Below are 22,535 nucleotides of genomic sequence, written 5' to 3'. Positions count from 1 at the left end.
TTGGATAGATATTACAGAGAACAGTGTGAGATAGCATAAGATACATGCTAATCGGCACATACTTAGGAAATAACTTGAACGTAATCAAGACCACAATGAAAGAAAATTAATGAAAGTGTTAAAATCTGGTTGTTTTTATTATTTGCAACAAAATTTAGTAGCACAATAAGAAATAAATGTTGTACTCTATCACCAAACCTGGGTCACTTGACAAGGAGTGTCCTGAGCTTTGAGGTCAAATAGATTACCTATTGTTCTGACAGTTTTTCAGAATTCTACCAGTGTAGGGTATAACTTTCTTATAGAGATTTCTGTTTTAGCTTATGTTTCCATTTGTTTTATTTTCTTTATAGGAAGACAAAGAATATGTTATTTCACCATAGTAGTACTATGATATTCCAGCTTTTTAGTTGTATTATTATTAGATATTCTAATTTGTACTGATTTCTTTCTTTCTCAGAAGGGCCTGTTTCCCTTCTGTCATCTTGAGATTTCTATTTATTTTACTCTTGGATTAGTGCCTCTGTTTTTTGGATTCCATTCCTCTGTTGTGGGCTGCTTTTCATTCTTCTGTGGTATATCCTCAAGTAATCTTTTTCAGAGAATGCATGGGAATGTCTTGGTTTATACCTCTTGTCCTGACAGAATGTGAATAGATTTATTTTGACTCTCAAAAGATCCTGGCTTGGATGATAAATCATATGGTCACCCAGTGCTTGGGAGATATTAATACATTTTAATTTTTTAATTTAAAAAGTTTTTTTGGGCATATAGTAAGTGTATATATTTATGGGGTATATGAGATGTTTTGATATAGGTATGCATTGCATAACAATCACATCATGGATGATGGCATATGTGTTCATTCAAGCACTTATCCTTTGTGTTACAAATAATCCAATTATACTCTTTTAGTTATTTTAAAATGTGCAATTAAATTATTATTGACTCTAGTCACCCTGTTGTGCTATCAAATACTAGGCCTTTCATTCATTTTATTTTTTGTACTCATTAAATTAATAATCCCTATCTCCCTCTCCCCTGCCCAACAACCCTTCCTGCCTCTGGTAATCATTCTTCTACTCTATGTCCATGGGTTCAATTGTTTCGATTTTTAGACCCCACAAATAAGTGAGAATATGCTATGTGTGTCTTTTGGTGCCTGGCTTATTTCAGTTACCATAATGACCTCTACTTCCATCAATGTTGTTGCAAATGACAAAACCACATTCATTTTTATGGCTCAATAATATTCCACTGTGTATATGTACCACATTTTCTTTATCCATTCGTCTGTTCCTGGACAGTTAGGCTGCTTCAAAATCTTGGCCATTGTAAGTAGTGCAGAAACAAACACGGGAGTGTAAATATTTCTTTAATATATTGATTTCATTTCTTTTGAGTATATACCCAGCAGTGGGATTGCTGGATTGTATGATAGCTCTATTTTTAGTTTTTTTGAGGAACCTCCAAACTGTTCTCCATAGCAGTTGTACTAATTTACACTCCCACCAACGGTGTACAAGGGTTCCCCTTTCTCCATGTCCTCACCAGCATTTGTTATTGTCTGTCTTTTGGCTATAAGCCGTTAGCTGGTGTGAGATAATATGTCATTGTAGTTTAGATTTGCATTTCTCTGATGATCAGGAGATACACTTTTAAAAAAGATTCTTGGCATTTCTAAAATTTTGTTTTGCTCTCACATTGGCTTGATGGTTCATCTGGACATAGAAATCTAGGATCAAAAAACGTTTTCCTTGGGTCTTGGAAGTGCTTAGGTTACTTGATGGTTTTGTATCATGTGCTATTTTGGTGTTGTGTTTGTCTCCCCTTCTACTCATGGACTGATGAAGGTGGGAAAAGGAGGTACATAACATGGGATACCTGTGACTTTGTTTAAATTAATGATGCGCAACCCTTTGAGGAAGCCTAATGCATTAAAGCTGGATTTACCCCAAATCAGTAGTATGAGGTAGGGGATTAAACGCTTTGCAGAGCCATTTGCTATTGACACTCACTATCCAAATAACTTTAATGTAAAACTGAAACTAAATAAGTAGTTTTAGGCAGGGTGCAGTGGCTCATGCCTATAATCCCAGCACTTTGGGAAGCCAAGGTGGGTAGACCACCTGAGGTCGGGAGTTTGAGACCAGCCTGGCCAACATGGTGAAACACTATCTCTAGTAAAATTCAAAAATTAGCCGGGTGTGGTGGCACACACTGGTAGTCCCAGCTACTTGGGAGGCTGAGGCAGGAGAATCACTTAAACTGGGAAAGTGGAGGTTAGAGTGAGCTGAGATTGCACCACTGCACTCCAGCCTGGGTAACAGAGCGAGACTCCATCTCAAAAATAAAATAAAATAAAATAAAATAAAAGAAGTAATTTTATTTATTTAACTTTTATTTTAGGTTTGGGGGTACATGTGAAGGTTTGTCATATAGGCAAACTTGTTTCGTGGGGGTTTGTTGTACAGATTATTTTGTCATCCAGGTGTTTAAGCCTAGTACCCAATAGCTATTTTTTTCTGCTCCTCTTGCTCCTCCCACCCTTCACTCTCAAATAGCCCCTGATGTCTGTTGTTCTTTCCTTTTTGTTCATGGGTTCTCATGATTTAGCTCCCATATCCCAATTGATATGGTTTGGAACTGTGTCCTTGCCCAAATATCATGATAAAGCTGGAAACCCCCTTATAAGTGAGGCCATGTGGTATTTGGTTTCTGTAAAATGTGGTACATATGCACCATGGAATACTATGCAGCCATTAAAACAAACAAGATCATATTTTTTGCAGGAACGTGGATGGATCTGGAGGCTATCATGCTTAGCTACTTTTTATTTAAACAAATTTAAAATCTTTTTTCCACTTACTCTTTTTTTAATTATACTTTAAGTTCTGGGGTACATGTGCAGAATGTGTAGATTTGTTAAAAACACATGCCCACATATGTTTATTGTGGCACTGTTCACAATAGCAAAGACTTGGAACCAACCCAAATGCCAATCAATAATAGACTGGACAAAGTAAATGTGGCACACATACATCATGGAATACTATACAGCCACAAAAAAGGATGAGTTCATGTCCTTTGCAGGGACATGGATAAAGCTAGAAACCATCATTCTCAGCAAACTGACACAAGAACAGAAAACCAAACACTGCATGTTCTCACTCATAAGTGGGTGTTAAAATAATTTTTTTAAAACTACAGCAATAGCCAATTGATACGGTTTGGAACTATGTCCTTGCCCAAGTCTCATGTTAAATTTTAATCCCCAGTGTTGGAGATGGGGCCTGGTGGGAGGTGACTGGATCATGGAGACAGCTTTCTCATGAATGATTTAGCATCATCCTCTTGGTACTGTCCTTGTGACAGTGAGTGAATTCTCATAAGACCTGGTTGGTTAAAAGTGTGCAGTGCCTCCCACCCCCATTCCGCCTTGCTCCTGCTTCTGCCATGTAAGACAGGCAAAGGCTCCCCCTTTGCCTTCTGCCATGATTGGAAGTTTCCTGAGGCCTCCCCAGAAGCAGAAACCAATATATTTCCTGTACTGCCTGCAAAACTTTAAGCCAATTAAGCTTCTTTTATTAAATATAAAATATCCAGTCCTAGATATTTCATTACAGCAACGTGAGAATGGACTAACACGTCAATATTCAATACATGTTTGTGGAGTCCCCTCTATGTGCCATGTGCTGCTGGAATCTGAGTCTGTAATGATGAGCAGTGCTTATTGAGAGGTACATGACAACACTAGGGATTTTAACTTAGGAAGGGCAGAGAGGGAGAAGCAGATGAGTTGAGATTGCAAAGATGTGCAGGGTGGATTAGGTGTAGGGGGGAGGGCATAGTGTTCTGGGCACATGGCTTCTATGGCTGAAATGTTCAAAATATTTGACGGGGAAAGGAAGGACAGTGTGGCTGGAGCAGAGGGGATGGGGGATGGTGAGAGATGAGTTGGAGCTAGACAGGTAGGCAAAGGAAGGATTAAGCAAGGCTTCAGTTCTTTATCCTAATAGCAAAGGGATGGCCTGGCATGACAGCTCATTCCTGTAATCCTAGAACTTTGGAAGGCTGAGGAGGGCAGGTCCCCTGAGCCCAGGAGTTTGAGAGGCAACATGGAGAAACTCTGTCTCCACAAAAAATACACACACACACACACACACACACAATTAGCTGGGCATGGTGGCATGCAGCTGTGGCCTCAGCTACTTAGGTGGCTGAGGCTGAGGTGGGAGGGTCACTTGAGCCCAGGAGGTTGAGGCGGCTGCAATGAGCTGTGATCATGCCACCGCTCTCTAACCTGGATGACAGAGTGAGACTCTGTCTCAAAAGAAAAAAAAAAAAAAAAGAAAATGCAAAAAGGCAAGCCAGGAAAAGGGTTATAGTAGGAGAATGATAAAATGATAAAATTAAAATTACATTAAAAAAATCACTCTGACCACCCTATGGGTAAGAGGGAAAAAAGGATGAATGCTAAGAGGATGTAGCTGAAGAGGATGATGGCTTGAATGGTGGCAGTGGGGGTAGGTAAGAAGGAGCCCACTAAAGAGATATTTGACAGATATAGTTGATTGTGTCATTAGCTCCAGTTCTTCACTTCTCTTTATCACTCCCTTTGTATGGGGCCTTTGCAGTGTCCTCTTTCTGTAAGTGGGGCCTTCTTCCCCATTTTCTAACTTTTGGTTTGGCCCTGTGACTTGCTTTGGCCAATAGAAGAGGTGGGAGTGATAGTGTGCCAGTTCCAAGCTTAGTTATCAAGAAGCATGTGTGTTTCTACCTGTTGTCTTGTGCCTTTCGGGTGGCCATGAAAAAATATGGCCTATTGGTTTCAGGAGAATGAGAGGCAAGTAGTACACAGCCATTCCCAGCCAAGCCCAGGCTAGATTAGCCCAGGCCAACCCAGCCCAGCCAGGAGAGTAGAACCATCTAGCTGAGCCCTGCTGTGATCAGCCAACTACCAGCTGCCCTGAATATTTCTGAGAATAAGTAATTGATTGTTGTGAGAAAAAGTGATTGAGATTTAGGTGGTTTATTTTGCAGCATTTTTGCAGCAGGTAAAATCAATAGAAGTTGAGAGATTGGATGTAACAAGTTTGTGGGAATACACTTACAGTGTAAAGTGAGGTTCACCTGTATTTTGAGATCATTGGCCTCCTACATACATGCTCAGGGATAGTCTTAGGAGTTTGTTTGTTTGTTTTGGTGGTTGCCTGCCCCTTGCCTCTCTTTACAATTCATGGTTTATTTTTTGGAGCTGAATGCTGTAGGCCAGATTTATAGTCCAAAAGAATTAATTGTCTACTCTTTTTCCATTTCACTCTCTTCCTGGCAGGCTAATCAGATTCCAGCAGAGCATGAGAGCTGCGTAATTCTCAGTTCCCTCAATAGGCGCCTTCAGACCTTAACATTTAGTGTATTCTTGTTGGACTTGAAATCAATTTTAGCTCTAACTGTGAAGATAGAATTTCACTTGAAGGGGTGAGAAATTCAGGACCAGGGATTTTCTTGGTTTTGACTGATTATTTAAAATATACTAGTTCTGATAAAATATTTAGCTTTTAAACAACAAATTTAATGTAGAAAATTGTGTTTTATTTATTAATGGCAGTAGCAGGGAGATTGGTAGGAGTTGTGCTAAAGTGCACTGTTGTGATTTTGCAAAATATAGTAATTACTGTAATATTTTGTTGAATTATTGATATCTACTATGCCTACAGGAACATAAGCTTCTGCAGTTGAATTCATTTTAAAATTGCCTTTCTCCCTTCTGGTTTTGTTTTGTACTTTCTTTCTTGTGTACTTACTAATTTTTAAAGAAATGGAGTGGGGCAGCGTTAATGATATTGTATGAAACACTGTTGTCACATGTTAACTGAATATATGCTTCCACCAAGCCTGTTTGCAGTGGCAGACTGAGGGATGCTGAAAGAATCATGTCTGGGGAGAAAGGGCTCATCTGTGTGCTTTTTTCAGGAGCTGAGATGAGGAGAGAAAAATAGCAGAGAGGTCACATGTTTGCACATGAGTATTATGTCTGCATGCTTCTAAGCAGAGCTGGTCCTACCTGCAATGAAGTTGCTGTTTAGGCATATGTTTTGAAACAGCACAAGTCTCCTTTTTTTTTTTTTTTGAGATATAGTTTTGCTCTTGTCGCCCAGCCTGGAGTGTGCAATGGTGTGATCTTGGCTCACTTTGTATTTGTATTTTTAGTATAGACAGGGTTTCATGATATTGGCCAGGGTAATCTTGAACTCCTGACTGCAGGTGATCCACCCACTTTGGCTTCCCAAAGTGGTGGGATTATGAGCCTGAGCCACAGAGCCTGGCCTCAAGTCTCCTTTCTTTTTTTTTTTTTTTAAAAATATATTTTATTGCATTTTAGGTTTTGGGGTACATGTGAAGAACGTGCAGGATTGTTGCATAGGTACATACATGGCAATGTGGTTTGCTGCTTTCCTCCCCATCACATATATCTGGCATTTCTCCCCATGTTATCCCTCCCCAACATCCCACACCCCGCTGTCCCTCCCCTAGATCCCCTCCACAGACCTCTGTGTGTGATACTCCCCTCCCTATGTCCATGTGTTCTCATTGTTCAACACCCTCTCCTTTCTTAATTGCTTTGACAGTGATTACTTGGTGTCTGTTTTATGCTGAAATGAGATTATTGTGGATGATGGTGATGATGATGGTGATAGCTTACAGTTGTTACCTGAATGGGCTCATCCTGCAATAGGACTCTGGATCGAATGCAGGGTTACATATAAGGACATTTTGTTGTTGTTGTTGTTGTGGCTAACCTAAAATTGGAGGACTAGTCTTCACATGAATATCTGCCAGCTTTATGAAATGGTGCAAGTCAGTCAACATCTGAGACTCAAGTTTCCTCATCTGTATAACAGTTGCAAGGATTAAAATGAAATCATGTATTTGAAAGGGCATTATAAACTATAAATGTGCAGATATTTTTAAGGGAGTATCGTAATTAAATAGTAGAAGAAGTTGCTCATACTTATGTGATTTTGAGGGGGAGCAAGGAGGACTATTTGCTTGATTTTGTTTTTCCTTTCCAGAATCTTTTCAATTAGAGGACCATTCTTCATGTTAAACATTGGTCCCTCTGAGGTCCTCTTAAAATATAAATAATTCAGAGATAATATTTAGAGCTGGAAAGAACACAGAATGACTTCACTACATCTTTTTTCTGACATAGAAAATGTGTATAGTGCCCAAATTAATCCAGAGAGTAGAAACACCCGCTCTGATGTCTAGTTCTCTGATTTGTAGTCCAGTGCTCTTTCTGTGACAGTCTGATGCCCATTAGTATTCCATTAAGTTTTTAGTCTAGAGAATTTCCTCCCAGAATGTAGCCTTGGGAAGAATAAATAAATTAGGTGACTGGTGGGGAGACATCAGGTTTGGGATCCCTTTAGGTGGAAGAGTAGTGCTTGGGTCAGAAGGACCTGCCCTTGAATCTTAGCCCCACCCTGACTAGCTAGCTGTAACTCGGGCAAGTTACTTTTCTGAGACCTACTTCTCTCCTTTATAAAATCAGAATATAATCCCCATTTTACCTATTCTTTGTGAGGATTTAGTGAGTTTAAAGTGCTTGCAAAGGTGCCCACCCTGTGGTAGAAGGTACTCTAAATGAGGGGGAAATGGTTATTGTTAGATAGATAAGAAGTCCTGGAGATTAGCTTGATCTCCCTCACAGTTGGTCTGCCTTCTGCCAACCATTCTTTCACCCCACTGTGAGGGTGCGTGTTTTAAGAGGAAGGGTCACTGCACCCTCCAGCATTGTTGGTTCCCTTCCCCAGGATGGGGGATGGAGGACTCTGTGAAAGGTTCCTGCAGAGATGCCTGCACAGTGGGGGACACTCCTGCACTGGCCAGAGGATGAGCTGGGACTTAGCAATAGCCCTTTCTTTCTCTTTTATCTCAGACAGCAGCAGCCCCAGCCTGATTTAAATTTCCTTTAAAGGAGCTCAGGATGGTTGGAGGGTGGAGATGTACATCTTTAAAGAACAGCAGGTGACTCTAAAAATGAGGTAAATCAAAGCATCTGCATCTATAGCTGTACATCTCTAAAAAAGTGGGTTTCAGTTTTTTAACCGAGAGTTTATTATCCTGCTTCTAGCAGTCCATTCTGCCTGTCTGTGAGCTGGGTAGGACCTATTGTTTCTAGTGAACTTACGGAAAGTAAAGCATGACCACCTATGGGTTAACACTTAGGTAGAGGAGGAACTTCCAGGGACAGAAGAAAATAGAAAACATCCTGGAGCCTGAGTCCCTTCTCGGGTATGGGTGCTGGGACAGACTTTACTTGAAATAAAATAAGAGCAAAGGATGTGGGGACATGGGGTCCTGTGGCCCTCACACTCCCCTCTACCCAGCACCATCCACTTTCTTAGGTCTTTCTGATCTAGGGAAAATGGTCTAATACTGGCCCTTCACTTTTTTTTATTTGAGCCCTTCACATTTTAAATTTGATCTCCTAATGGTGAATGAGTTGGGGATGGTTTGGCAAGGCATTTTAGGGATGGTGACGCTTGAAATCAGAGCCTGTGCTATTTACCTAATTTTTCCAACTTTTAGGGCTGGCATCTGGGAGAGGTAGGCCAGTCCAGACATCTTTCTGGTCCAGAGATACCTGTTTCCTGTCTGACTCATGCCTGAGCCTCAAAAAGCTCCCATGAGAGGAGAGCCATGGGCTGTGGCCAAAGACTGGCTGTTCTCTCTTGGTCAAGTACTTATAATGATGGATTTTCCTTTGTTTTAGTGGAGGGGCAATTGGGGAGAGCTTTGTTCTGTACCTTTTTTTCCTCTTTAAATTTATTTATTTAAAATACACATGACGTAAAATTTGCCATTTGGATCATTTTTACTGCTACAGCTCAGTGCATTAATTACACTCACATTGTTATGCAACCATCACTACTATGTTTCTAAAACTTTTTCATCATCCAAACAGAAACTGTAGTACCACTTAAACAACTTCCTCTCGCTCTGTTCTTCACACAATTAAATTCTTTTCTTTAGCATCTGAGCAAATATAGGGATTTCTAGTTATTCCCTTTTTCTTCCTTCTCCTGTCCCATCATAAAAGAAACAGGGGAATACTTTTTATCTCTCTCTTGAGAGCCTTGCTATTTTTTATAGAGGTATATCATAACTCCTGTCACCCAGAGAAAGATATGTGTCTTGCTCCACCACCCAAACTTGTTCTCCTGAAGCAGGGATGGGTAATGCCAAATTATATGCTCCTTGACCATCATGAGCACCCTAGCCATCAGTGGCATGCCTCAACAGGTGAGCTGCCCTTGTCTAGTGCAGTCTTGACACTGTGACTTAGTCTCAGCTAAGCCTTTTTAATAGGAGACTTGCTTGTACATAGCTGAGATCAAACATACTTCATAGTTGAGTTGTTATTGCCTATATATTCATTAATATCATTGTTCTTTAAGGTAGTAGATTATGAGCTGTGCAGTAATGATTTGGGTATAGATAGTTAGATAGATACATATCATCCTGCATTAAATAGTTTTTATCTTGACCAGATTCCTAATTGCACTTCAGTACTGTGATTGATGCTGAACAAGGAACAGTTTGAACTTGATCTTGGCCTTCTGGGAACTTGAAATCTAAGAGAAGTATGTGAAGGTGGAAGGATGGAAATCCAAATCAATATTGGAAGGAAAAGTGAAGCATCTGGGGATGGAATCTAGCATTTTCTGAAGGGCTGCTATGTGCGGGTGCCAGTCTTGGGTGCTTTATTTGTGTCATCTCATTTTCCCCTCATGACTTTGTGAATTTGAGGTTATTTTTATCTCTCTTTTACAGATTTGAAAGCGGTGATGAAGAGAAGTTAGATTACCAAGCTCACGCAGCTAATAAACTGCAGAGTTGGTAATGAAATAGAGGAACATACAGATGTAAGGTAGTTGAGTCTACTGTATTATTGATGTTAAAATCAGGATATTACAGAGTTTGTGAGTGTGGATAGGTTGAGAGAATCAGAGCAAAAGGGTGGGAGAAGGTAAAGACATCACCTTTTATTTCATTTTAAAATGATATAATTTTACAAAAATAATAGACAACAATTAGTGCACTGATACTGTGTGCCAAAACTGAGCTGTAACCTTTGCATTCAGTGTCTTATTTAATCTTCTTGGTGACTTTGTGAAGTTTCTACTATTATGAGCCACATTGTAAAGATGAGTAAATAAAAGCATGGTGGGGCTCAATACCTGGCCCAGGTCACACAGCTGGTGAGTGACAGAGCTGCAAGTCCTATGTGGACCATCTGACTTCAGAGCTCTTCACTTGATGAGTCACAGAGCCCACTTCTTCAATGCATAGCAGCAAGGAAAGCAAGGCCTTGGCAATATGAGGTTGAATTGCTGACCCTATGAAGGCTGAGATGGGTTTTCACCTCTTGGGCCTTTTTTTTCAGTTAGACTGGCACATTCTTTTCTAGAAGCCTTTATTGAGTATTTGTACTTAAGCTCTGGTGTTTCCAGGCAAAGAACAAGATGAGTAAAGGCTTAGAGGTGAGAAGTAACAGGGTGTTTTGGGGAACTAGGAGAGGGAGGAAGAGATGGGGCCAGATCACAGAGGCATTGCATAGCCTACTGGCAAACTTGCATGTTATTTTTGTAGGCACTGGGAACCCTTAGTAATTTTGAGCAAGGGAAACATGTAATTAAAAATGGCATTGATTGTCCTCAAAACACCACAAAATCCATTCCTCCTACTGCACGAGAGGAAAAAAAAAAAAGGCTCAGAGAGGCTGAGCCTTTGCCTGCAGTTGCTCAGCAACTTGTTAGTGGAAGGAGCAGCAGAAGCCCACACTGCTGTCTCTCCTTCCAGCTCTGGGAGCTGCCGGCAGCCTTCCTTTCACTCTGCCTGTTCCCTTCCCACCTCTTGTCCGCTCCCTCCTGGCACAGTGGAGTCCTTTCCATCATTAGAGCAGCCAGTGGGGTTCTGTTGTAATTAAAGGAAGCCAACAGGGAGAAGCAAAGCAGAGCAAGGGAAAAAAGCAACCACCAACACCACACAAACTCCGTAACAACTGCTGTCTGTCGCCTTTCATGGGCACTTGCTTGCTTTAAATACAGCAGAGGGAAACCCCATAGGATGGTGTGGGAAAGCAGGTTATTAAGTTGCCTTCAGGCTGGCAGAGTAGGAATTTACTTCTTTTCTTGTCCTCCCTACCCTGCAGTGCAAAACTGATCAAATATTAAAAGTTGAAAGAGACTTCGAAGGCCATTTAGTTCAACTTCTTCTCCAAGGCAGGGCTTCCTCCATTGCCTTCCCCTCTCAGCATAGCATCTCTGATATGTTGTTACATGGTGGCTCCCCTACTTCCCACCTAGCTCTCTACATTTTCTGGATGAAAGGTCAGGTAGGATGGGAAGACATACTCACTAGCAAAATACTGGCCACATAGGCCTGTTGTCATTTATGGCAATGACTTTGGAAATGTCTAATTAATTCATTTATCCAATTAGCCTCTTGCTCCCTGAAATGCGTCGTCTTGGTTGCTGAGCAACTAGGACAGATTTGAACACATGCATGCTGCTGGTGAATGAACCAAGAGTTTTTTCCTTCACCCCGGAGGCCCCCCACTCCTCTTTCTCTTTTTATTTTTTCTGATGCATAATAAAGAAGAATATCTCCATCATTCCCCAGCCTTCTCGCCTCCTCCCCACCCCCCACCAGCCTGTCTGAATGTGCATGCTGCCTGCCTTAAAACATTTCCAAAGGTAACTTTTATGCCAAGCATTTGTCATGGACAAGGAGAATGACAGGATATATGGGCACACAGAGATGCCTTTGTAAAATAATGGAATTATCTGGGCTAAGGCATGACTTGGGAGGAGATTTGCTGGTTGTTTGGGGAGGCGGGGTGAGGGCTGGCTAAGGGTAGGCTCAGACGCATTGGGAAAGAGGGTGCAGTCTGTCTTGGGGTGATGTTGCATTAAGTGCAGCTTGACTAGGCAGCAATTCCATCTGTCTTTACAGTGTGCCCTTCATGGGGGAATTGTCAGCCATCCCCAGCCTGGAGTGCATTGTGAGCAATAAACAGGAGCGGGACTTAAGGTGAAAATGAAAGGAAAAATATCAACCCAGGAGGGCAGCAAAGTGCCTTGAGGAATCATCCTTGAAGTGTAACACGTTTCTGTTTAAGGATGTGAAAATGCCACAGGCTGCTTCAGTGAGTTAGAATGTTAGAGATAGACTTTGAGCTCAAAATTCCACCCTTCTTCATTTATACAGATGAGAAAATCAAAGCTCAGGGAGGATAAACTGTTTGCTCAGTGTCTCACAGCCCCAGCCTGCTCATGTCACCACATTCCTCCTCTTAGATCTCATTTTAAGGGGTCCCAGTCCATAAAATTAGTTACTTGAGTCACCAGAACTTACTTTAAAAAATTTGACTTTATTTTGGAGTAGTTGAAGTTGGCAGTGAAGATTTGCAGAGCTCAAGGATCTTGGCATCTATCTCCCCATTTACCTTGATATGTGTGTATAGCAGATGCTAGGGGCACATGCTTGGGCCCAGTATTCAGATACAAATTAGGAAGGGTCCCTTATCTTCAAAGAGCTCCCTCCACTCCCTGATGTGGTGGGAGAGATTGTCAGTGAAGGAGGAAGCAACTCCTTCTCAGAGACATTAAAGAAGCATTTAGAGAAGGGGAGCTGGGCCATTTGCTGGGCCCAGATCTTATTGTGAAGGGGCGATGGGGATGGGATGGGGGTAGGGGACATTCCTGGTCAAGGGGACAGCTTGGGCCGAGTAAGGAGGCATGAGAGATGGTGACATGTTTGGGGACTGGAGAGTGACCTGGGAATAGAGCCTTCTAGCCATCTGGCTTTTCTCTGATATATGGTAGATGGTTTGTTGCTGCCCACACTGACTTCTGGTAGACACTGCCTCTTGCTTTCTGGAATAATAAGAAAGCACAGTTATCTCTATGCATGTGTCAGTATGAAAAAGCATATGTCAGGTTTCCTGGATAGAAATGACTTCTCTTTGAAGTTAGTTCATAAATAATGATGAAGCCCATAAAAGTACACATGCACCGCACACATTTAGCTACTGCTTGTGTACTTGTGCTTGCTGGGAGCAGAGCCTTCAGCTGCCCAAAGAGTGAGGGACTATGCACCCTCTAAAGCACTGGCTCCTAGAGTCTCCTGTAGGGCCGAGGGAGACCTTTTATGGAACAGGGTCTATTCCTTGGCACTCACAATTGTAGCCATCACTCAGTCACTCTGAAATTCCAAGAAACATTCACAGAAAAAAGTGGCCTATGACAATGATTACCCTGACCAAGCCTTTCCAAGGCAGCAGATGCTTCTTTAGTTCCAAGTGTTGCCTGCCATGATCAAGTTCATCCTCCAGCAGTGCAGCTGCATTTCCCTGGTGGCAGGCATTCCTTTTCCAAGGTTGGGTTTACTTTTAGAGGGCCCAGAGAAGGCAAACAGCATTGTGGGTGCTCATTAGAATAAAATGCCTCTGGGAATATTCTTAACAAGGTGGGTTGAGTTTCTCTAGGAATTAATATGGGCTGGCTGCTATTTTTCTGGTAAGACTTGTTACTCTAAAATGCATATGGGGCTGAAATCACAATAGTCTGTGTTTGGAGCAATCAGACACACATGGCAATCTAAGGCTCTGGTAAGGAAGAGTCCGTGGGTTTTTATTCAATAAATATTTGATACATCAGGCTTTGATGGATATAGACACTGTCAGCTTGGGTTTTCCTAGACCAAAAGGTGACGTCTCTGGTAGTCACTGCCTCTTGTTTGTTCCTTTGATTTCTTTTGACGAAAAACAATTCTTGTCTTGGTAAGGTCTGTTAAATCTGCTCTTTTCCAAATGGGGCTGGTAGTGCATCGTGGACAGAACTGGAACTTTCTCTCCCTCTGGTCACTCCTTGCCATCCCCTGGGTGATTCCATTTCCCATTTTCTGGGATGTGCTGATAGGGCTTGTCTCCCGCCCCCTCTTATATAAGGAGGCAGAGTGCATCTAGTGCCAGATTTTATTCAACCCTGTAACAATCCCTCCTTTATGACATCACTGCTCATCACCATGGAAACATTTCCCCCGAGTCACAGAGACTGGATTGTGGCATCATAGCATCAGGCAGGAGGAGGAGAAGAGGAAATGGGAGAGGATTGAAACTGCCTGGAGGGATGAAATACCAATAAAATAGTATGCAGTGGCAGAAATGTAGGATTTTTTTGTCCAGATGCTTGAATGGAGAGTCTAACCATGGCCCGCAGGAATAAACCTTATCTAGCATAAGGAGGAAGAGCTTTTGTGGAATGTAGACCTGGGACCTTTTGTTCCTGTGCACTATTTCTTCAGGGAAATGTAATAATTTTAATGAGAGCTATCCTGTATTTTATTTTGTTTTAGAGACAGGGTCTTGCTGTTGTCCAGGTTGGAGTGGAGTACAGTGATGTGACCATAGTTCACTGTAACCTCAAACTCCTGGGTTCAAGTGATCCTCCTGCCTCAGTTTCCCAAGTAGCTGGGACTATAGCTGCATGCCTCCATACTCAACTACTTTTTAAAATTTTTTATAGCGATGAGGTCTCATTGTGTTTCCCAGGCTGGTCTACCCTGTATTTTATATGCATTTCTTATTTGATCCTCACAAAATCTCTTTGAACTATTGGATCAGAGAGGTTAAGTAACCTGCCTAAGGTTACACAGCTAAAAAATGGCAGAGCTGAAAATTATTAGGGGCATAAGATGTAAACTGTGTTTTCATGCAGCTTAGAGTTGGGAGAGAGAGAGAGAGAGAGAGAGATGAGAGAGAGAGAGTATGTTGGAGACAGTAATCAAGTTAATAAAGTATACATAGTTAAAATTGTGGTAGGTATCATGAAGAGAATAGACAAGATGCTTTCAGTGAGGAGATACTGGAGTATGCATGAGAACTACTTATGTTTGTATGTTATTACATTTGAGACAAGGCTCTGAACCTAGTCAGTGTGTACTTAGATATGCAAGGCACTGTGCTCATATATGTACTGACCTTCCCAAGCTCACCTGCTGGGCCCCACGACCAATACCCTTCTCCTTAGCTGCTTTTCTCTGCATATGCCCCATCTACCTGCACCCCCTGCTTCTCCATTTGTCTTCTCCCTTCTCCTGAGATCTTCCTGCCTGCCCTCCTCCCTTGATGCTCTTTCTTCCTGCTGATCTCTGATCTCTTTCTCTAGACTACAAACTCCTCAAGAGAGAGAGAAAATTGCTCCCCTGTTTTACATCTTGATTTACCCAAAGATCAAGCTCTAGCCTGATCTAGGTCTGCTTCTATGGTCTGCTGCAGAAATAAATGAGCAACGTCCGTTTTTAAATAAAAAAAAAGACTACATTTTTCGCAGTTAAAAATTATTGTCTAGTAGACTTTTCTTATCAAATGCTGGCTTATAAATAAATGAACAAGTAACAAGGGAGCATTAAAAGGGAACAAAACCCCAGAGTAAATGGCCAATCCTATGTAGTTCTACAGCTTGTTTGGCATTGTTGTTTGCATGGGTTCTTTCTAATTGTGATCTCAAGTTGTATTCATGTGATCTAGCTATCTTTTCTCTTAATACAACTGGTCTCAGTCTGCAGGATGGTGTCAGTTAGCTTAGTGCTTCACAGGGTTCTAAGAGCTGGGGTTGCTTTACCATGGACCTCCTCTGGGAGCTGCTGTCCTGGTGCCACCTGGCAATAGATGGATGTAAGGAAGCCTCATACTTTCCATTTGTGTCACCTTGCTGAGCTTTCCTTGATTCATCTCAGTTTTAGGAGTGTGTGCTACTTGAGTTCAAGGTCCCTTCATTGCACTCCTAGGGTTTAAAGTGGGCAGGTTGGTCTCAATTTGGTCTCCAGTTTCTGGGCTGCCTGACTTAGCTGAGCACCTTACTGGTTGGAGGTCTGCAATTAGACTTCATTGCAATGGCCATGTGTATGTGTGTGTGTGCACGCACATGCATGCACACATATAGATCTTCATTAGTAAACCGTATTAAGTGCCTTTATAATCCAACCTTGTTCTTTCCATGACCTACATTAACTCGATCTGACTTCTAGGGGAGCCCTTCTGGATCTGCTTTATTGACTTTATCAGAACCGTTTATGATAGGCACATCTGAAACTACTAAGTGAGTTTTTTTCCTCTTTTTATTTTTTAAGTGCTACATGGGGAGTCAATAGTGAATTAAGATCACAGGCTTTGGAATGAGAGACATAAGAGTTTGATCCTGGTTGAGCCTCTTACTAGGTATATGATCTTGGGCAAGTTACTTATATTCCCCATATTTAAATGTCTTCATTCACAAAATAGGCATGAATATTAGTACCTACTTTATAATGTTGATGTTCAGATTCAGCGAGATACACTTGTAATGTCTTACCATGATGTCTGTCTCATCAAAATTAACTATGATTAAGTGGGCCAAATGTATTATTTGCATATTTTCCTGAAAAATTATGCAAACACTTTTTGAACTCAGCAAAGAACTTGAACTATAGCACAGATTATATCTAGACTTTCTCCAGTTTGAATTAGAAGGGTCAGAATAATTGGCATTTTAATTGTTTGCCATTTACAGGCACCACAGGTGAAGGGAGTCTAGGAAGAATAATTCCTACTTGGAACTAATTCCTGAGACCTTTGTCAGATATTAGAGATATTTTCCCAAGTGTGATTCTGACATTAAGACTGTTAAAGCAGATTAAACATGTGCAGTCCCCTTCCTCTGAAAGCAAAGAGTTATCTTCCAGAGGGGAAGTTCAGCTGGGCGTGTGTCTGTGTTGATAGGCACATACACTTCAGCAGAGAGAAGTGGTAAGAACAAGCACTGCCACTCAAAAGTGGCTCTATGACTTTAGGAAGTCAATTCCTCTTTCTGGGCCCCCAAATCCTCAGTATAGAAGGGGACAGAGGGGTAGCTACTATATGCTTTTTCCCTCCAGCATGTTTATTGATGTATAACATACATGCACTAGAGTGCACAGGTTTAAAAAATTTATTATTTTTTATTGTGGCAAAATACACATAAAAGTTTACCATCTTAACCACTTTTAAGTGTATAGTTCAGTAGTATTAAGTACATTCATAATGTTGTGCAAGCGTCATTGCCATTCATCTCCAGAACACTTTTCATCTCGCAAAACAAACTCCATACCCATTAAATAATAACTTCCCATTCTACCCTACTTCCAGCTTTGGCAACCACCATTATACTTTGTGTCTCTATGATGTTGAGTTCTCTAGCTACCTCAGTAATTGGAATCATACAGCATTTGCTTCTTTATGTCTGGAATATTTCACTTAGTATGATGTCCTCAAGGTTCATCCATGTTGTAACGTGTCAGAATGTCCTTCCTTTTTAAAGCAGAATTATATCCCATTGTATGTATTTACCACATCTTGTTTATTGATTCATCTGTTGATGAATGCTTGGATTGCTTTCATATTTCAGCTATTGGGAAAAATGTTGCTATGAACATGGGTATACAGTTTACCAGTATCTCTTTGAGATCCTGCTTTTACTTCTTTTGGGGATATGCCCACAAGTGGAATTGTTACATTATATTGTAATTCTATGTTTAGTTTTTTGATGAACTGTCACACTGTCTTCAATAGTAGCCGTACCAAAAGTGCCCAAGTCTTCCAATTTCTGCATGACCTCACCAATACTTACTTTTTTTTTTTTTTTTTGTAGTAGTCATCTGAATGGAAGTGAAGTAGTATCTTATTGTAGTTTTCATTTTTATTTCTCTAATGATTAGTGATATTGAACATCTTTTCCTGTGTTTATTGGTAATTTGTATATCTTCTTTGGAGAAATGTCTATTCAAGTTCTTTGCCCATTTTTGAAATTGGGTAGTTTGTTTTGTTGTTGTTGAGTTTTGTGAGTTCTTTATGCATGCTGAATGCCAACCCCTTATCAGATGTATGATTTGCAAATATTTTCTCCCATTCTGCAGGTTGCATTTTTACTCTGTTGATAGCATCTTTCGATATATAAATTTTTTAAATTTTCATGAACTCCAATTTGTCTGTTTTCTTTTGTTGGCTATGCCTTTGGTGTTATATCTAAGAAATCCAATGTCGTGAAACTTTTCCCATACATTTTCTTCTAAGAGCTTTATAGTTTTAGGTCTTACATTTAGGTCTTTTATTCATTTTGAGTTAATTTTTATATACGGTGTTAGGCACTTAATTGTTTTTTATGTCAATATCAAGTTTTCTCAGCACCATTTATAGAAAAGACTGTCACTGGTACCAAAACAGATATATAGACCAATGGAACAGAACAGAGGCCTTGGAGGCAACACAGCATATCTACAACCATCCGATCTTTGACAAACCTCACAAAAACAAGCAATGGGGAAAGGATTCCCTGTTTAATAAATGGTGTTGGGAAAACTGGCTAGCTATGTGCAGAAAGCAGAAACTGGACCCCTTCCTGACACCTTACACTAAAATTAACTCCAGATGGATTAAAGACTTAAACATAAGACCTAACACCATAAAAACCCTAGAAGAAAATCTAGGCAAAACCATTCAGGACGTAGGTGTAGGAAGGACTTCATGACCAAAACACCAAAAGCATTGACAACAAAAGCCAAAATAGACAAATGGGACCTAATCAAACTCCACAGCTTCTGCACGGCAAAAGAAACAATCATTAGAGTGAATCGGCAACCAACAGAATGGTAAAAAGTTTTTGCAATCCATTCATCTGACAAAGGGCTGATATCCAGAATTTACAAAGAACTAAAACAGATTTACAAGAAAAAAACAAGCCCATCCAAAAGTGGGTGAAGGATGTGAACAGACACTTTACAAAAGAAGCCATCAGTGAGGCCAACAAACATATGAAAAAATGCTCATCATCACTGATCATTAGAGAAATGCAAATCAAAACTACATTGAGATACTGTCTCATGCCAGTTAGAATGGCGATCATTAAAAACTCTGGAGACAACAGATGCTGGAGAGGATGTGGAGAAATAGGAACACTTTTACACTGTTGGTGGGAGTGTAAATTAGTGCAACCATTGTGGAAGACAGTGTGGTGATTCCTCAAGGACCTAGAAATAGAAATTCCATTTGACCCAGCAATCCCATTACTGGGTATACATCCAAAGGATTATAAATCATTCTACTATAAGGACACATGTACACGAATGTTCATTGCAGCAGTTTACAATAGCAAAAATCTGGAACCAACCCAAATGCCCATCGATGATAGACTGGACAGGGAAAATGTGGCACATATACACTATGGAATATTATGCAGCCATCAAAAACGATGAGTTTGTGTCCTTTGTAGGGGCATGGATGAACCTGGAACCCATCATTCTCAGCAAACTGACACAAGAGCAGAAAATCAAACACCACATGTTCTCACTCATAGGTGGGTGTTGAACAATGAGAACACATGGACACCGGGAGGGGAGCATCACACACTGGGGTCTGTTGAGGGGAAATAGAGGAGAGACAGCGGGGGGTGGGGAGTTGGGGAGAGATAGCATGGGGAGAAATGCCAGATATAGGTGAAGGGCAGGAAGGCAGCAAATCATGCTGCCATGTGTGTACCTATGCAACAATCTTGCATGTTTTTCACATGTATCCCAAAACCTAAAATGCAATAAAAAAAAAAGAAAATACTGTCCTTTTCTCATTGAATGGTCTTGGCACCTTTGTCGAAAATCATTTGACCATTTATATAAAGGTTTATTTCTGGACCCTATTCCCATTGTTTTTATGCTAGTACCACACTGTTTTGATTACTGTAGCTTTGTAGTAAGCTTTTATTCAGGAAGTATGAGTCTTCCAGATTTGTTTTTCTTTTTTAGGACTGTTTTAGCTATTTAGGCTCCCTTCAGATTCCATATGAAATTAAGGATGGACCTTTCTATTTCTGCAAAAAACATCATTGGGTTTTTGATAGAGATCACATTGAATCTGTAGATTGCTTTGGATGGTATTATTTTGGTAATACAAAGTCCCTTGTTCATGAACATAGGGTATTTCTATTTATTTATGTCTTTAATTCTTTCTGCGGTGTTTTATAATTTTCATTGTGCAAGTCTTTCCTGTCCTTTGATAACTCCTAAGTATTTTATTATTTTTACTGCTATTATAAATGAAACTGTTTTCATAATTTTCAGATTGTTCATTGCTAGTGTAAAGATATGCAACTGATATTTGTCTATTAACTCTGTATCCAGCTACTTTGCTGAATTTGTTAGTTCTAATCTTTTTTTAAATCTTTAGAGTGTTCTACTTACTACATCATATCATCTGTAAACAGAGATAATTTTACTCCTTTCTTTCCAATTTGGGTGCCCCTTTTTTTTTTCTTGCCTAATTGCCCTGGTTAGAACTTCCAATACTATGTTGAACAGTATTGGTAAAAGCAAGCTTCCTTGACTTGTTCCTGATCCTAGAGGAAAAGTTTTCAGTCTTTCATGATTGAGTATGATGTTAACCGTGGGTTTTTTATATATGGTTCCTATTATGTTAAGGTAGTTTCCTTCTTTTACTTTTTCTCTTCATCTTCCTCCTCCTCCTCTTCTTTATTCTTTCTTCTTTATTTTCTTCTTTCTTTCTTCCTCCTCCTCTTCATCACCTTCTTCTTCCTTCTCCTCTCTCCTCCCCTCTCCTTCCTTTCTTCTTCCTTTTTTTTTTTGAGACAGAGTCTTCGTCTGTTGCCCAGGCTGGAGTACAGTGGCACAATCTCAGCTCACTGCAATCTCTGCCTCCCAGGCTCAAGCAGTCCTCCTACCTCAGGCTCCCAAGTAGCTGAGACCACAGGTGTGTGCCACCATGCTTGGCTAACTTAAAATTTTTTTCCCCAGTTGAGCCTTGAGATTACTGTAGTCTGGCTGACATCTTTGAGCTGGAGGACCCAGGTAAGATGCACGTGCATTCTTGACCCACAAAAATTGTGAAACAATAAATATCTGTTGTTTTAAGCTGTTCAGTTTTGGAACAATTTGTTACACAGCAATAGGTAACTAATATGTATAATCCTTGTATTTTGTGTCAAGGTTTTTTTTTTTTTTTTCATTTAACATTATGTCTGTGAGATTCATCCCTGTGGATATACATAACTTTACTTTGTTCTTTTTATTTCTCAATAGTATTGCAGTGTAAGAGTACATCCAAATTATGTATCCATTCTGTAATTCATGGACATTGGACTTGTTTCCAAGTTTTGGCTATATGAGCATTCCTGTGCATTTTTTGGACATATGAACTAATTTCTTTGGAGAATATACCCAAGGTAGACTAGCTGGATCATAAGATTTTAGTAGATACTACAAGTAATTTTCCATAGTAGTTGTACCAATTCTGTTCCCTCCAGCAATGGATGAGATTTCCAATTATGTCACTTCCTTGACAATGCCTTTTTTTAAAAATAGTTTTTCATTTTAGTCATTTTGTCAGGTATGGTGATATATCCCATTGTGGTTTTTAATTTGATTACTGATGGATGTTGAGCATTTTTTTATATGCTTAATGGCCATTTGGCTAGCTTCTTTAGTAAAATGCCTGTTCAAGTATTTTATCCTTTTTATATTGCTTTGTCTATTTTTAAGTTAGATTTGCAAGTTCCTTATTTTCCGGACTTAAGTTCTTTGTCAGATATATTTATTGTAGATATCTTCTTACAGTCTGTGTCTTGCTTTTTAATTCAATTCGTGGTATATTTTTACAAAAGGATGTTATTAATTTTAATGAAATGCAATTGAGTAATTTTTTAAGGTTATAAAATCTTTGTCTGTCTCAAGGTCAGGGAGATAGTCCCCTATGTTTTATTCTAGAAGCTTTATTGTTTTAACGTTCACATTTATGCCTGTGATTCTTCCGGAATTTGTTTTATGTGTTGAGTGTCTGATGTAACAAAGGGGGTCAATTTCATTTTCTTTTCTCATATAGAATTCCAAATGGCCCACAACCATTTATTGGAAAGATGTCTTTGTTGCAAATCAGGCATCTTACTTGTGTGTTCATTTATAAACTCTCTATTTGGTTCCATTGGTCTGTTTTCCTATCCTAACACCAACACCACACTGTATTAATACTGTAGCTTTATAATCAATCTTATTATTTGGTAACCCAAGTTTGCCAATCTTATCTTTTTCTTTTCTTCATGTTTGTCTTGGCTCTTTTGGACTGTCTGTGTTTACATATACATTTTAGAATCACTTGCCAATTTCCACAAAAAGTCCTGCTAGGATTTTGGGGTAGGATTATATCAGTCAGCTTGGGGAAGATGAACCTTTTAAAATTTTCCTTAATTTCTTTCAGCAGTTTTTCATACTTTTCAGTTGAAAGGTCTTCTACATCTTTCAGTAGATTATTCCCAGGGATTTGGTGCTTTGTGATACCTTTTTAAGTGGGAATTTAACATTTTTTATTTTCTAATTTTTGTTCCTAGTATTATCTTTAGATTTTTTAGGATTTTCTTTGCATACCATGATGTCATCTGTGTTATTCA

At 40.0% G+C, this 22,535-nt stretch overlaps 1 protein-coding gene and 1 long non-coding RNA gene across 2 annotated transcripts in view; one reads left to right on the top strand and one right to left on the bottom strand.

Moving 5' to 3' along the window:
* Positions 1–22,535, top strand: part of SORCS3 (sortilin related VPS10 domain containing receptor 3) — a 609,576-nt gene that overhangs the window by 17,542 nt on the left and 569,499 nt on the right. The window lies entirely within an intron of this gene.
* Positions 12,426–14,020, bottom strand: LOC108284151. Its single transcript, XR_005195803.1, has 2 exons — positions 13,255–14,020; positions 12,426–12,950 (listed from the first exon to the last, which is right to left on the bottom strand). It is a non-coding gene; the product is annotated as an uncharacterized LOC108284151 (long non-coding RNA).

Source organism: Cebus imitator, unplaced genomic scaffold, assembly GCF_001604975.1.
Source record: "Cebus imitator isolate Cc_AM_T3 unplaced genomic scaffold, Cebus_imitator-1.0 Scaffold271, whole genome shotgun sequence".
In the NCBI taxonomy this organism is placed as follows: domain Eukaryota; kingdom Metazoa; phylum Chordata; class Mammalia; order Primates; family Cebidae; genus Cebus; species Cebus imitator.
This window is presented reverse-complemented; position numbering and strand designations above follow the sequence as displayed.